We start from the raw sequence: 14,488 nt of genomic DNA on the forward strand, positions 1-14,488 counted from the left end.
GAAAGATGACAAGAAAATGTATACTCTTGAAAGATTCATATCATGTAATTTATGTCATTCTTCCATCCAGAGTCTCTATGGTGATATTGCCAGAGTGAATATTGTGTATACTATTGCCATGGTGAATATTGTGTATACACTGTACTATTGCCAGAGGGAATATTGTGTATACAATTGCCAGAGGGAATATTGCATATACTATTGCCATGGTGAATATTGTGTATACAATTGCCAGAGGGAATATTGCATATACTATTGCCATGGCGAATATTGTGTATATGATTATGAGGGTGAATATTGTATATACTATAATTGCCAGAGTGAATATTGCATATACTTGTAAAAGTTAATATTGCATATATTATTACCAGAGTGAATATTGCATTTGTTATTGCCAGAGTGAATATTGTGCACTTTAGTCAGGGTGAATATTGTGTATACAGTTGCCAGTGAGTACTGCATATGCTATTGCCAGAATGAATATTCCACATATTATGCTAGAGTGAATATTGTGTATACTGTTGTCAGAGGGAATATTGTGTATACTATTGCCAGAGTGAATATTTTTTATACCATTCTTTGATGCATGAGTGATATCCAGTCAGCAATATATGGTTGCATCATTAGGTAATTGGAAACCATCATCAAAGTGGCTCTTGGTATAAGATGCAGAAACCTTATGTTTAGGTCCATTCAGATGGTCAGTTTAGACAAAATAATCACCATAGTACATGTCATTTTGCCAAATTTGCAGAGTAATTGAAATTGACTTTAGTTTCACCCCAGATTATGCCCTGCCTTCCTTTTTCAAGCCAATGAATATTGTTGTATTCTGAGTACAACATCAGCTAATGTCTTTTTTCTGTTCAGTGGGCAGTTTATGTAAAACAGTTCATTCATCATACTTTGTGTTTATGATCTTCTTTGGTGTCAGCAATTACCATTCAGTGTACAAGATTACTCCTGAAATTTGCAATGGGAATTTGAGGAGCGAAAACAAAATCTCATGCAGTTGTTGCTCTAGTCATCAGCAAATATATCTCAGTAGAGATTTAAATGCTGATTGCTAGTAAAATTAACAAAATTATTTTGTATTTCAAAGTTGGAAAAAATTTGGACCTGTACCTTGATAGGTCACCTGATTTCTACAGTGATCTATTTATGAGGTTACCATCTTTTACAATAACAAAGTCATGCAACAAATTTACTGAATCGAACAACAATTTTGATATTTTCTTAAAGTTCAAAGGATATGTTTTTCTGTTCTTGGGATATGCAATTTGCAGTTGGTCTTGACTTAGAAGCATGTATATATAGTACTGTTCACAGCTGGTTAAGGTATGGTAGTGAATCATTAGTGTGGTAAATTTCAGTGATTGGCTTCTCTCTAAAGTTATTTTTTTGTTTTAATACCATCAGTTCTACAGATGACCCCCCACCAGTAATTGAACCATTGTCCCAATATCTATGCTGTAGACCTTAACAGTAATCCTGTGTTTTGTTTTAGCAATGTGGCAACATGTCAGACCATTAAGACATTAATCCATGTAGTCTCGGCAGGGGTTTCTTTATCAGCTGGGAACTGGGTAACATACCTGGCTAGGTTGACTGTAAAGTGGCTAATTTAAAAAGATTAATTATCCCCATTGAGGGAGGTCCCCCAGAGCCCCCCAACTACTTTGATATTGCCAATGTTAAATCCAATGGAATTTAGCCCTGATAGGCCCTAATTAAACAGAAAAATACTAGCAACAACAACTAAACATGTATTATCATCCACTAACGAATGCTTAAGGACTTGAGCAAATAAAACTATACCATCTGAATATGTCCATAAATTGCAATAAATATGTCCATAAATTACTGTGTTCAGTACTAAATCATCTTGTTGTAGAACACAAAGATTGTACAGAAGTAGAATAATTAAAAAATACGAGGTGAAATTCTATCGTGTGTTTGTTTGAAAGAATTTTTTAATTGTGTGGGTGTGGGTGGAATATATGAGTGATTCGAGCCATCAGAATATTGGATCCCTTACATTTTATTTGACATATTTGGGTGGGGTGTTTTTTTGTACATTACTCAACTCTGTTCCTATTTCGCCATCATACTAACTTCAAGGTGAGACAAAGATTTCATCAGAAATTGTAATATACAATGAAATAGAACCTGTCCTAGAAGACAAACCCTTTCAATCATTCGCCATCATACTTACTTCAAGGTGAAACAAGGTTTTCACCAGAGATTATAATATGCAATGAAATAGAACCTGTCCTAGAATACAAACCCTTTCAATCAAAATATGTGGTCTTTCAAGACAAGCTATCGTTCATACAAGACGTAACTCTATATATACACTCAATCTGTGCTTTGAGAATATGATCTTTTAAGACAGGTAGTTGGATACATGTTGCAATGTTCTTCCAAGACAGGTTTAGTGTATTACATTATCATCAGAGATAACGTACAAGGGGTCATTTGTAGATCATATCTGGGAATGAGGGATGGGGATAGATTAGGAATAATGTGTCCTTTCTTACTTATCATTTATACTTGACATAAATCACTGATGTGTGATGTGATTTTGATTTTTAACGTAGCTTTAAAAAATTTTCAGTCATGTCGCTACGATTTCTGCAATGTGGCAATTTATAGTGATGTCTAGCACTGGGGCATCATGCCACAGACATGTAGCATGATGTCCCACCCAGTCACATTATCCTGACACCAGGCCGACCAGTCCTAACACTAACCTCTGAATGCTGAATGCCAAGCAAGGCAGCTGTTAGTACCATTTTTGTAAGTCTCTGGTATGACTCAGCCGGGATCAAACCCACGACCTCCCGCACATAATTCACTGAAAGAAAGGACATTGTCAATATACTCCACAAATATTTTTGTTATGATTTCTTGTAGGCTTGGTAAGCATCATACCTTTAATAAATGCAATATATGCAGTATTCATTAGGGAGTGGTAATATCTTTGTTTTACAGATGTTTCTAGAATAATCAGTGTGAGTATAATTTTTAGTGGCTTTGTAAAAAAAAGTTATATTTTTATTGGAATATACAGTTATTGATTTGGAAAGAGTCCTTATTATGACTTTCATGATTGATCTAGATGATGTCACATGGATAGGGGTCTATTTATTACTTTTGTAATTGATCTAGATGATGTCAATTGGATAGGGGTCTATTTATTACTTTTGTAATTGATCTAGATGATGTCAATTGGATAGGGGTCTATTTATTACTTTTGTAATTGATCTAGATGATGTCACATGGATAGGGGTCTATTTATTACTTTTGTAATTGATCTAGATGATGTCACATGGATAGGGGTCTATTTATTACTTTTGTAATTGATCTAGATGATGTCAATTGGATAGGGGTCTATTTATTACTTTTGTAATTGATCTAGATGATGTCAATTGGATAGGGGTCTATTTATTACTTTTGTAATTGATCTAGATGATGTCACATGGATAGGGGTCTATTTATTACTTTTGTAATTGATCTAGATGATGTCAATTGGATAGGGGTCTATTTATTACTTTTGTAATTGATCTAGATGATGTCACATGGATAGGGGTCTATTTATTACTTTTGTAATTGATCTAGATGATGTCACATTGATGATGTCAATTGGATAGGGGTCTATTTATTATTTTTGTAATTGATCTAGATGATGTCACATGGATAGGGGTCTATTTATTACTTTTGTAATTGATCTAGATGATGTCACATGGATAGGGGTCTATTTATTACTTTCATGATTGATCTAGATGATGTCACATGGATAGGGGTCTATTTATTACTTTCATGACTGATCTAGATGATGTCACATGGATAGGGGTCTGTTAATTACTTTCATGATTGATCTAGATGATGTCAATTGGATAGGGGTCTATTTATTACTTTTGTAATTGATCTAGATGATGTCAATTGGATAGGGGTCTATTTATTACTTTTGTAATTGATCTAGATGATGTCAATTGGATAGGGGTCTATTTATTACTTTTGTAATTGATCTAGATGATGTCACATGGATAGGGGTCTGTTTATTACTTTCATGATTGATCTGATGATGTCACATGGATAGGGGTCTGTTAATTACTTTCATGATTGATCTAGATGATGTCAATTGGATAGGGGTCTATTTATTACTTTCATGATTGATCTAGACGATGTCACATGGATAGGGGTCTGTTAATTACTTTCATGATCGATCTAGATGATGTCAATTGGATAGGGGTCTATTTATTACTTTCTTGATTGATCTAGATGATGTCACATGGATAGGGGTCTGTTAATTACTTTCATGATTGATCTAGATGATGTCAATTGGATAGGGGTCTATTTATTACTTTCATGATTGATCTAGATGATGTCACATGGATAGGGGTCTGTTTATTACTTTCATGATTGATCTAGATGATGTCACATGGATAGGGGTCTGTTAATTACTTTCATGATTGATCTAGAAGATGTCACATGGATAGGGGTCTATTTATTACTTTCATGATTGATCTAGATGATGTCACATGGATAGGGGTCTGTTTATTACTTTCATGATTGATCTATATGATGTCACATGGATAGGGGTCTGTTAATTACTTTCATGATTGATCTAGATGATGTCAATTGGATAGGGGTCTATTTATTACTTTCATGATTGATCTAGATGATGTCAATTGGATAGGGGTCTATTTATTACTTTCATGATTGATCTAGATGATGTCAATTGGATAGGGGTCTATTTATTACTTTCATGATTGATCTAGATGATGTCAATTGGATAGGGGTCGATTTATTACTTTCATGATTGATCTATGATGTCACATGGATAGGGGTCTGTTTATTACTTTCATGATTGATCTAGATGATGTCAGTTGGATAGGGGTCTATTTATTACTTTCATGATTGATCTATGATGTCACATGGATAGGGGTCTGTTTATTACTTTCATGAATGATCTAGATGATGTCACATGGATAGGGGTCTGTTTATTACTTTCATGATTGATCTTGATGATGTCAATTGGATAGGGGTCTGTTTATTACTTTCATGATTGATCTATGATGTCACATGGATAGGGGTCTATTTATTTCTTTCATGATTGATCTAGATGATGTCACATGGATAGGGGTCTATTTATTACTTTCATGATTGATCTAGATGATGTCAATTGGATAGGGATCTATTTATTACTTTCATGATTGATCTATGATGTCAATTGGATAGGGGTCTATTTATTACTTTCATGATTGATCTAGATGATGTCACATGGATAGGGGTCTATTTATTACTTTCATGATTGATCTAGATGATGTCAGTTGGATAGGGGTCTATTTATTACTTTCATGATTGATCTATGATGTCAATTGGATAGGGGTCTATTTTTTACTTTCATGATTGATCTAGATGATGTCAATTGGATAGGAGTCTATTTATTACTTTCATGATTGATCTAGATGATGTCAATTGGATAGGGGGCTATTTATTACTTTCATTATTGATCTAGATGATGTCAATTGGATAGGGGGCTATTTATTACTTTCATTATTGATCTAGATGATGTCAATTGGATAGGGGTCTATTTATTACTTTCATGATTGATCTAGATGATGTCACATGGATAGGGGTCTATTTATTACTTTCATGATTGATATATGATGTCAATTGGATAGGGGTCTATTTATTACTTTCATGATTGATCTAGATGATGTCACATGGATAGGGGTCTATTTATTACTTTCATGATTGATCTAGATGATGTCACATGGATAGGGGTCTATTTAGTGCTTTCTTGACAGACCTAGATGATGTCACATGTATATAGGTCTATTTAGGGCTTTCTTGACAGACCTTGACGATGTTACATGTATATGGGTCTATTTAGTGCTTTCTTGACAGACCTTGATGATGTCACATGTTTATGGGTCTATTTAGTGCTTTCTTGACAGACCTTGATGATGTCACATGTATATGGGTCTGTTTAGTGCTTTCTTGACAGACCTTGACGATGTCACATGGATAGGGGTCTATTTAGTGCTTCCTTGACGGACCTAGATGATGTCACATGGATAGAAGTCTATTTAGTGCTTTCTTGACAGACCTTGATGATGTCACATGGATAGGAGTCTATTTAGTGCTTTCTTGTTGGACCTAGACGATGTCACATGGATAGGGGTCTATTTAGTGCTTTCTTGACAGACCTTGATGATGTCACATGTATAGGGATCTGTTTAGTGCTTTCTTGACCGACCTAGATGATGTCACATGGATAGGGGTCTATTTAGGGCTTTTGTGATTGATCTAGATGATGTCACTTGTATAGGGGTCTATTTAGGGCTTTTGTGACAGATCGAGATGATGTCACATGGATAGGGGTCTATTTAGGGCTTTATTGACAGACCTAGATGATGTCACATGCATAGGGGTCTATTTAGGACTTTTGTGATTGATCTAGATGATGTCACATGTATAGGGGTCTGTTTAGGGGGCGCTGACCAGTTAATATGTGCTTTTGAGAGAGTGACGTATGTAAAGTGAAGTAGTTCGCATTTAAAACATGCACAATGGAGGGAATGTTGGCATACCGTTTTGCTACATTAATGTAATGTGGATGATATTTCTTTGGATATTGTACTTTTGGAAATTTTACATGATTTAAGCACACTGCTAACTAAAATGACTGCTCCCTTTTGTTAAAAAATCAGCCTGAATTAGTCTGAAGTACACTATACATAGCAGCTATTAAAATAGGGAAAATGAATTTTGCCAGACTAGACAATAACAGCTTCTGAAAGTGCAGTGAATGAATTACCAAATATATAAAATGTAAAAAAAAGTTATCGGCTCTTTTTTATACAATTTACCACTAAAGTTCAGGAAGTGAAAATGACCAAGTAGAGCTAGCACCTTTTTGAAAGGTGCACATTTGAAGTAAGGCCAAGCTGTATACTCTATAACCCATAGTACACCCATCAATCATACACCAAAATAGAGGGAATTAAAGGTTCTTTGAAATATACCCAAGATATACAAGGTCTTTTTTAAATAGCCAGTATAATCAGTGAGGAAAGCCGGGGAAATTCTTTTTCTTTAAAATCCTAACCCTATGCAAAATACGAAACTGTAGAGTGGAACCTTAGGACTTTTTGACAGATCTAGATGATGTCACATGGATAGGGGTCTATATATGGCTTTCTTGACAGACCTAGATGATGTAACATGGATAGGGGTCTATTTAGGGCTTTCTTGACAGAGGTAGATGATGTGACATGGATAGGGGTCTATTTAGAGCTTTTGTGATTGATCTAAATGATGTCACATGGATAGGGGTCTATTTAGGGCTTTTGTGATTGATCTAAATGATCTCACATGGATAGGGGGTTATTTAGAGCTTTTGTGATTGATCTAAATAATGTCACATGGATAGGGATCTATTTAGGGCTTTCTTGACAGACCTAGATAATGTGACATGGATAGGGGTCTATTTAGGGCTTTCTTGACAGACCTAGATGATATCACATGGATAGGGGTCTATTTAGGGCTTTTGTGATTGATCTAAATGATGTCACATGGATAGGGGGCTATTTAGGGCTTTCTTGACAGAGGTAGTTGATGTCACATGGATAGGGGTCTATTTAGGGCTTTTGTGATTGATCTAGATGGCTTAACAGCAATACTTAAGTGAACAGAAGAACATATGGAAGGACATGGATAAAGTAAATTCATTACCGCTTAATTACATAGTAGCAAAGTATCGAACATTTTTATCAGGTTTTGAAATAAGAATGTTTTAGTCTTATTTCAGAAAATGTAATTGGTTTTGATAAATGTAAATAATAATAACTTTTCTCCACATTGAAAATGTAATTGGTGTTGATAAATGTAAATCATAATAACTTTTATCCACATTGACAATGTAATTGGTTTTGATGAATTTAAATAACAATAACTTGTGTCCACATTAAGTCTATGTTGTTATGCCATTCAGGGTCATAGCCAAATGATGACTCACATGACCATGTTATGTATTGCACAAAATGGCTAATTGTTTGAGCATAATGATCATGGTCTCTTGATCTTAACAGTCATGGTTTGTGGCAACCAAAAGGTTGATGAAAATAGGCACACCAAGCAAATTAATTAATTCACAGAATTCCATCCATATTTCTCATCTTGCTGCAAACTGTGAATGACCATAATGATGGAGTAACTAAAGCTTGGGTTGAAAACCTGTAAAAAATTCACTTGCCCCAGCAGGGAAGTAATGAAAATGTTTACTAGCCCTGAATAAACTTGTCAGTTTTTATGGAAATATAGAAATGTTTGATGTTAATTAACTTAATTGACTTTATGCAAGGTTGTTTCTGGAACTTATTCTTCGACTATTCTAACACCAGTTGTAATTTTAAAATATTTGACCAGTCTGCTCACGATCTTGTAAGTGTGTTTTAGTATTCAGGAGTAAGAGTAAAGCTCTTTTATGAACTTGATTAAAACAAATAGAAATAAACTTCCAGTAGAGAGTATGGACTTTCACTGAACAAAATGAACAGTACTTAATAAACCCTGATCAGCTGTGATTCATCACTGGCCATACAAATCTGCCATGTTTATCATACAGGGCAAGGGGAATTTTTGAGATATTTCAATTACAGTTACTCACTCTTGTGGGAAGAAATTTATGAAATTACTTTTGGAAAGGAAACAGTATATATTTTTTTAATGAAGTCACAACAATATTTGAGTGTATTATGCATATGAACTCTTTCCTTCTCTAGAAACACATTATGCTCAAATTACATGCACCCTGATGACAGTGCTTGAAGAAGATCTGTTCCTTACCAAGACATACTTATACTGAATAACCCTGATGATAGTGCTTGAAGAAGACATATTCCCTACCAAGACATAATTATACTGAATAACCCTGATAACAGTGCTTGAAGAAGACATATTCCCTACCAAGACATAATTATACTGAATAACCCTGATAACAGTGCTTGAAGAAGACCTATTCCTTACCAAGACATAATTATACTGAATAACCCTGATGACAGTGCTTGAAGAAGACCTGTTCCTCACCAAGACATAATTATACTGAATAATCCTGATAACAGTGGTTGAAGAAGACCTTTTCCTCACCAAGACATAATTATACTGAATAACCATGATGACAGTGCTTGAAGAAGACCTTTTCCTCACCAAGACATAATTATACTGAATAACCCTGATAACAGTGGTTGAAGAAGACCTATTCCTCACCAAGACATAATTATACTGAATAACCATGATGACAGTGCTTGAAGAAGACCTTTTCCTCACCAAGACATAATTATACTGAATAACCCTGATAACAGTGCTTGAAGAAGACCTTTTCCTCACCAAGACATAATTATACTGAATAACCCTGATGACTACTTGAAGAAGACCTATTCCTTATCAAGACATAATTATACTGAATAACCTTGATGACAGTGCTTGAAGAAGACCTATTCCTCACCAAGACATAATTATACTGAATAATCAGAAGTTCTCTCTGTTGCAAGCATGTATAATGAATAAATTTAGTTTTCCACAATATTATTATTATTAATGACATATAATGGCTAATTATTTCCAAGACCTAGATGATGGCAGTGTTTACTACCCCTGTAAGATAACTTACTGTATCACTTACCCCTGTAAGACGACTTACTGCATCATTTAGCCTGTAAGATGACTCACTGCATCACTTACCCTGTAAGATGACTCACTGCATCACTTACCCTGTAAGGTGACTCACTGCATCACTTACACTGTAAGATGACTCACTGCATCACTTACCCTGTAAGGTGACTCACTGCATCACTTACCATGTAAGATGACTCACTGCATCACTTACCATGTAATATTACTCACTGCATCACTTACCATGTAAGATGACTCACTGCATCACTTACCATGTACGATGACTCACTGCATCACTTACCATGTAATATTACTCACTGCATCACTTACCATGTAAGATGACTTACTTCATCACTTACCCTGTAAGATGACTTACTGCATCACTTTTCCTGTAAGATGACTTGCTGCATCACTTACCCCTGTAGGATGACTTACTGCATCCCTTACCCCTGTAAGATGACTCACTTCATCCCTTACCCTGTAAGATGATTTGCTGCATTTCTTACCCCTGTAAGATGACTTGCTGCATCACTTTCCCCTGTAGGATGACTCACTGCATTCCTTATCCCTGTAAGATGACTCACTACATCACTTACCCCTGTAAGATGACTCGCTGCATCACTTACCCCTGTAAGATGACTTACTGCATCCCTTACCCCTGTAAGATGACTTGCTGCATCACTTACCCCTGTATTATGACTTACTGCATCCCTTACCCCTGTATTATGACTTACTGCATCCCTTACCCCTGTAGGATGACTTACTGCATCCCTTACCCCTGTAAGATGACTTGCTGCATCACTTACCCCTGTAAGATGACTTACTGCATCATTTACCCCTGTAAGATGACTTGCTGCATCACTTACCCCTGTATGATGTTTACTGCATCCCTAACCCCTGTAAGATGACTTGCTGCATCACATACCCCTGTAAGATGACTTGCTGCATCACTTACCCCTGTAGGATGTTTACTGCATCCCCTACCCCTGTAAGATGACTCACTGCATCACTTAACCCAGTAAGATGACTTATGTATTCATATGACTTTTATTCAGTTTGACAGTGTTTGTAAGGAAAGGTTAAAATAAACAAGTTATTATTTTCTTGATATTCCTGATTAGTTGTGATTATAAAAATGAAATGCAGATTTGTGACATCATGATGCTTGAAAATAGTGATCACTTTGCAATACATGTACATATCTGGTCATTGGCTAGATTTAAGTCTACTTTAAAGTCCTTTGCTTAGCTGAATAAAGGCAGACTCACTGAAAAAGGATATGTTGTTTATTAATTGATGATATATGACAAAATTGACAAGGTAGAAAAATCGCACTCTTTCACTGTATTAATGTCTGTATGATGTCAAAAATATGAATGTGAAAATGCTTCAAGTAATCTTTATTAGAGCTAATTTTATTGGAAGTGAAGAGTTCATTGCATGAGATATTTGTTCCTTATGTAGTTTGTTGATAGAGGGATAGTTAAGCTTTCGATTGGTGTTTCTCAACCCATGGCCTACTGGTCACATGCAGCCCAACCAACACAGCTACTGTGTTAAAACATGACAGACTGTTAAGAAACATAAACATTTAAAACATGACATCCTGTGAAAAAAATAAACATTTAAAATGTGCTTGGTAGACTGTTAATAGCATAGAAATTAGAGGTATATCAGTATATTGATTTGTTCTTTTGACATTTGCCAGTGTACAATTGAGAGGTATAACTTAACATATTCACTTGTATTGCATTGCTATGATCTTTTGATTAATATCAGATAACAGTATATCGATTTGTATTGGGCTATTTATATAATGCTACAATTAATATCAAAATCAGTATATTGATTTGTATTAAATTGCAATGAATAATATCAGATAATAGTATATTGATTTGTGTTGCATTCATACATTTAGAATCTCTGTTGGGGTTTGGGCAGAGACAAGGAAATCCCAGTCAAGGGGTTACATTTATTTGTCTCCACAAAACTTGCTGAGTGGGGAGACATATAATATAACCCCATTACTGGGAATTCCTTGTCTTGGTCCAAACCGCAACGTAGATTAATTTTCTCACCCAATATTTTCCTTTAAAGAAAAAAGAACTCTTCACTAGTGTACTATATAGTTCACGTCCAAATGTTTACATGTGGCTCATTATTACAAATATGTTAATGAGGGCTGTGGTGTGACCATTGCATCTGAACACACAGTCTATATGCATGAACAAAGAAAAATACAACATCAAACGTCACATAGTAATGAGGTATTATCACATTCAATATATGGCTATTATAAGAAATTAACAATAAATAATTAATATTTATTACAAGAAACTGTTTCATTTTCATCAGTTCCAATTTTGGAAAGTTAAATTGTAAGTAATGAAATGATAATGGGTACTAAGCTCTTTTGTAGTTATACTTAGTACAAGCTGTAACAAAGAATAACATCTTGCTTTCCATTATTCATAGGTAATTAGAGATCTGTGTCACTATCATATATAACTCTCCTTTTTTGGGAAGAGGTGAAACTGTTTGTGACATACTTGTGTTGTAATTAATATTGATTGTAAAATCACCCCTGTGTATAAAAGACCCTCCAAATATGGACCCTAGTGGATAACCATGTGCTAAACTTTCAATTTCATGGATTCTTTGAAAATTTCTTTTTCTGCCTTGGAAATGTGGCAAGTGCTATAGTGAAATTAGCTTATGGATTAATGTGTTGATGGATAAATGATTCCTTCTGGATGGTAAGTGCATTATTTGACATTAAATATTGTAGGTATATTTTTGATTCAGCTGGGGCACATTGGAGATGCTTAACAAAATTAGAATAAAGCATGTTTGACATAACACATTTTCTGGCTGTTGCTAAGTTTTCTGTTGTTGTTAAGAGAGTTTGGAGGCTTTGAAATGTGTAGGTCTATAGTCTGTGTGCATGGATCAGTGTTTTCTGTCGTAGTTCATTTCAAACATCATTGAGAATTTTATCCTATCTGTAGCACAGTCCATTTTCAGGTCTGTGTCATTAAATGTAGCTAACAGTATATAATTTGTTTCACACAAAGTATTTAAAACTAGTTAGGTTGCTTTAGCTACATTTAATGACGCTGACCTGAAAATGTACTGAGCTAGGCCTGCATATAGGATAAAATTGACCATGCTGTGTGGAACAAACTAACATAATACCAAAAGGCTTGAAATCATGCGTGTGTCTTTGTCTCTTTCGAAATGTTTCTGTATGCTGTGTTCTCAAAGATGGATTGACCTTAATTTACTATCTGATTGTTATATATTTGTTGTTGTTATTTGATTTTAGAACAACTACATCAGGCACAGCAGAAGACAAGGGTTTCTTTTTTTAAAAGTAGTTCTCAGCGCGTGGACACCTTGACTGAGACAACTGGTCTGAGATGACTAGACTGAGATAAGAAAAGTAAGGTTAGCAAAACAGCTTGACTTCTCTGTAGGATGGGTTAGAAAATTAATATCAGAAAACATTATATTGATTTTATTGCATTGCTACAATTAATATCAGATACAGTATATTGATTTGTATTGCATTGCTTCAATTATTATCAGATAACAGTATATTGATTTGTATTGCATTGCTACATTTAATATCAGATAACAGTATATTGATTTCTATTGCATTGTGACATTTAATATTAGATAACAGTATATTGATTTGTGTTTCATTCATACAATTAATATCAGATAATAGTATATTGATTTGTATTGCATTGCTACAGTTAATGAGATAACAGTGTATTGATTTGTATTGGATTCATACAATTAATATCAGATAACAGTATATTGATTTGTATTGCATTGCTACAATTAATGAGATAACAGTGTATTGATTTGTATTGGATTCATACAATTAATATCATATAACAGTATATTGATTTGTACTGCATAGCTACAATTAATATCAGATAACATATTGATTTTTTTATTACATTGCTATGATTTATAACAGATAACATTATATTGATTTGTATTGCGTTGCTACAATTAATATCAGATAACACTCAGAGGTCTTGCTAGGATTTTAAAACTAGGAGTCCAGGACTCTCATTTTGGTGAAAATAGGAGTCCCACCATCACAAGTTGCAGTCCCTTCTTTCCTAAAGAATCAACACAGACGTGGGTGCATCATTTTTTAGATGGAGAGGTTTTCGTAATGTTGTTGTTGTTATAGGGTTTAACACCATTTTTCGTAATGTAATCACTCACTATAATATAGCTTCATTACAACAGTCCATTGACAGGATCGCAGATTTATGGTTTATTTATTTGTATATGTACTTGTAGTAATTGTAGGCAAATAAATAGTATCTGATTTGCTGTTTTTTCCCGTGTTTTCGCAAATACTTGTCACATCAGAAAACAACTTAGAATTTAAAGCGCATCTTTCGAATTCCACAACATAGCATAGTCCCATACGTTTCTGACCTACATAATTTGCATTTTAAAGTTGAATCTTTAATAAAATAATACCTAGGCTTTGGTTTCAATGATTTGCATATTTTTTCTGAATATATTTGCCCGATGATTTAAGAAAACAGACAATCTAATAAAATGGTACATCCCAGACTTAGCGAAGTCTGCCATTATCTCCTGTTAGGCCTACTGGTTCACTTACAGTTTCAAACTAATTTTATGATGAAATAGTGTACAAGAAGCAGTTAATATATATCCAGATCACCGATTCTGATCTTAAAACACAAGTTTGTATGTTTTATCATCAAAGGATAGCATGCAGGAAATTGATAATTGCCACCTTACTCGGAAA

At 34.5% G+C, this 14,488-nt stretch overlaps 1 protein-coding gene across 4 annotated transcripts in view; it reads left to right on the forward strand.

Moving 5' to 3' along the window:
- Nucleotides 1–14,488, forward strand: part of LOC149790573 (uncharacterized) — a 199,077-nt gene that overhangs the window by 9,754 nt on the left and 174,835 nt on the right. The window contains exon 2 of one of the 4 annotated variants that reach the window (XM_089972648.1): nucleotides 13,010–13,126. The exons of 2 other annotated variants lie outside the window; for them this stretch is intronic. The gene's annotated coding sequence lies outside the window, so the exon portion shown is untranslated. Of the gene's footprint in view, nucleotides 1–12,003; nucleotides 13,127–14,488 lie in introns of those variants that run through there. One more of the 4 variants, XM_089972649.1, reaches the window with a different exon arrangement.

Source organism: Sinohyriopsis cumingii, chromosome 10, assembly GCF_028554795.1.
Source record: "Sinohyriopsis cumingii isolate HCF-2022 chromosome 10, ASM2855479v2, whole genome shotgun sequence".
NCBI classification, from domain to species: Eukaryota; Metazoa; Mollusca; class Bivalvia; order Unionida; family Unionidae; genus Sinohyriopsis; species Sinohyriopsis cumingii.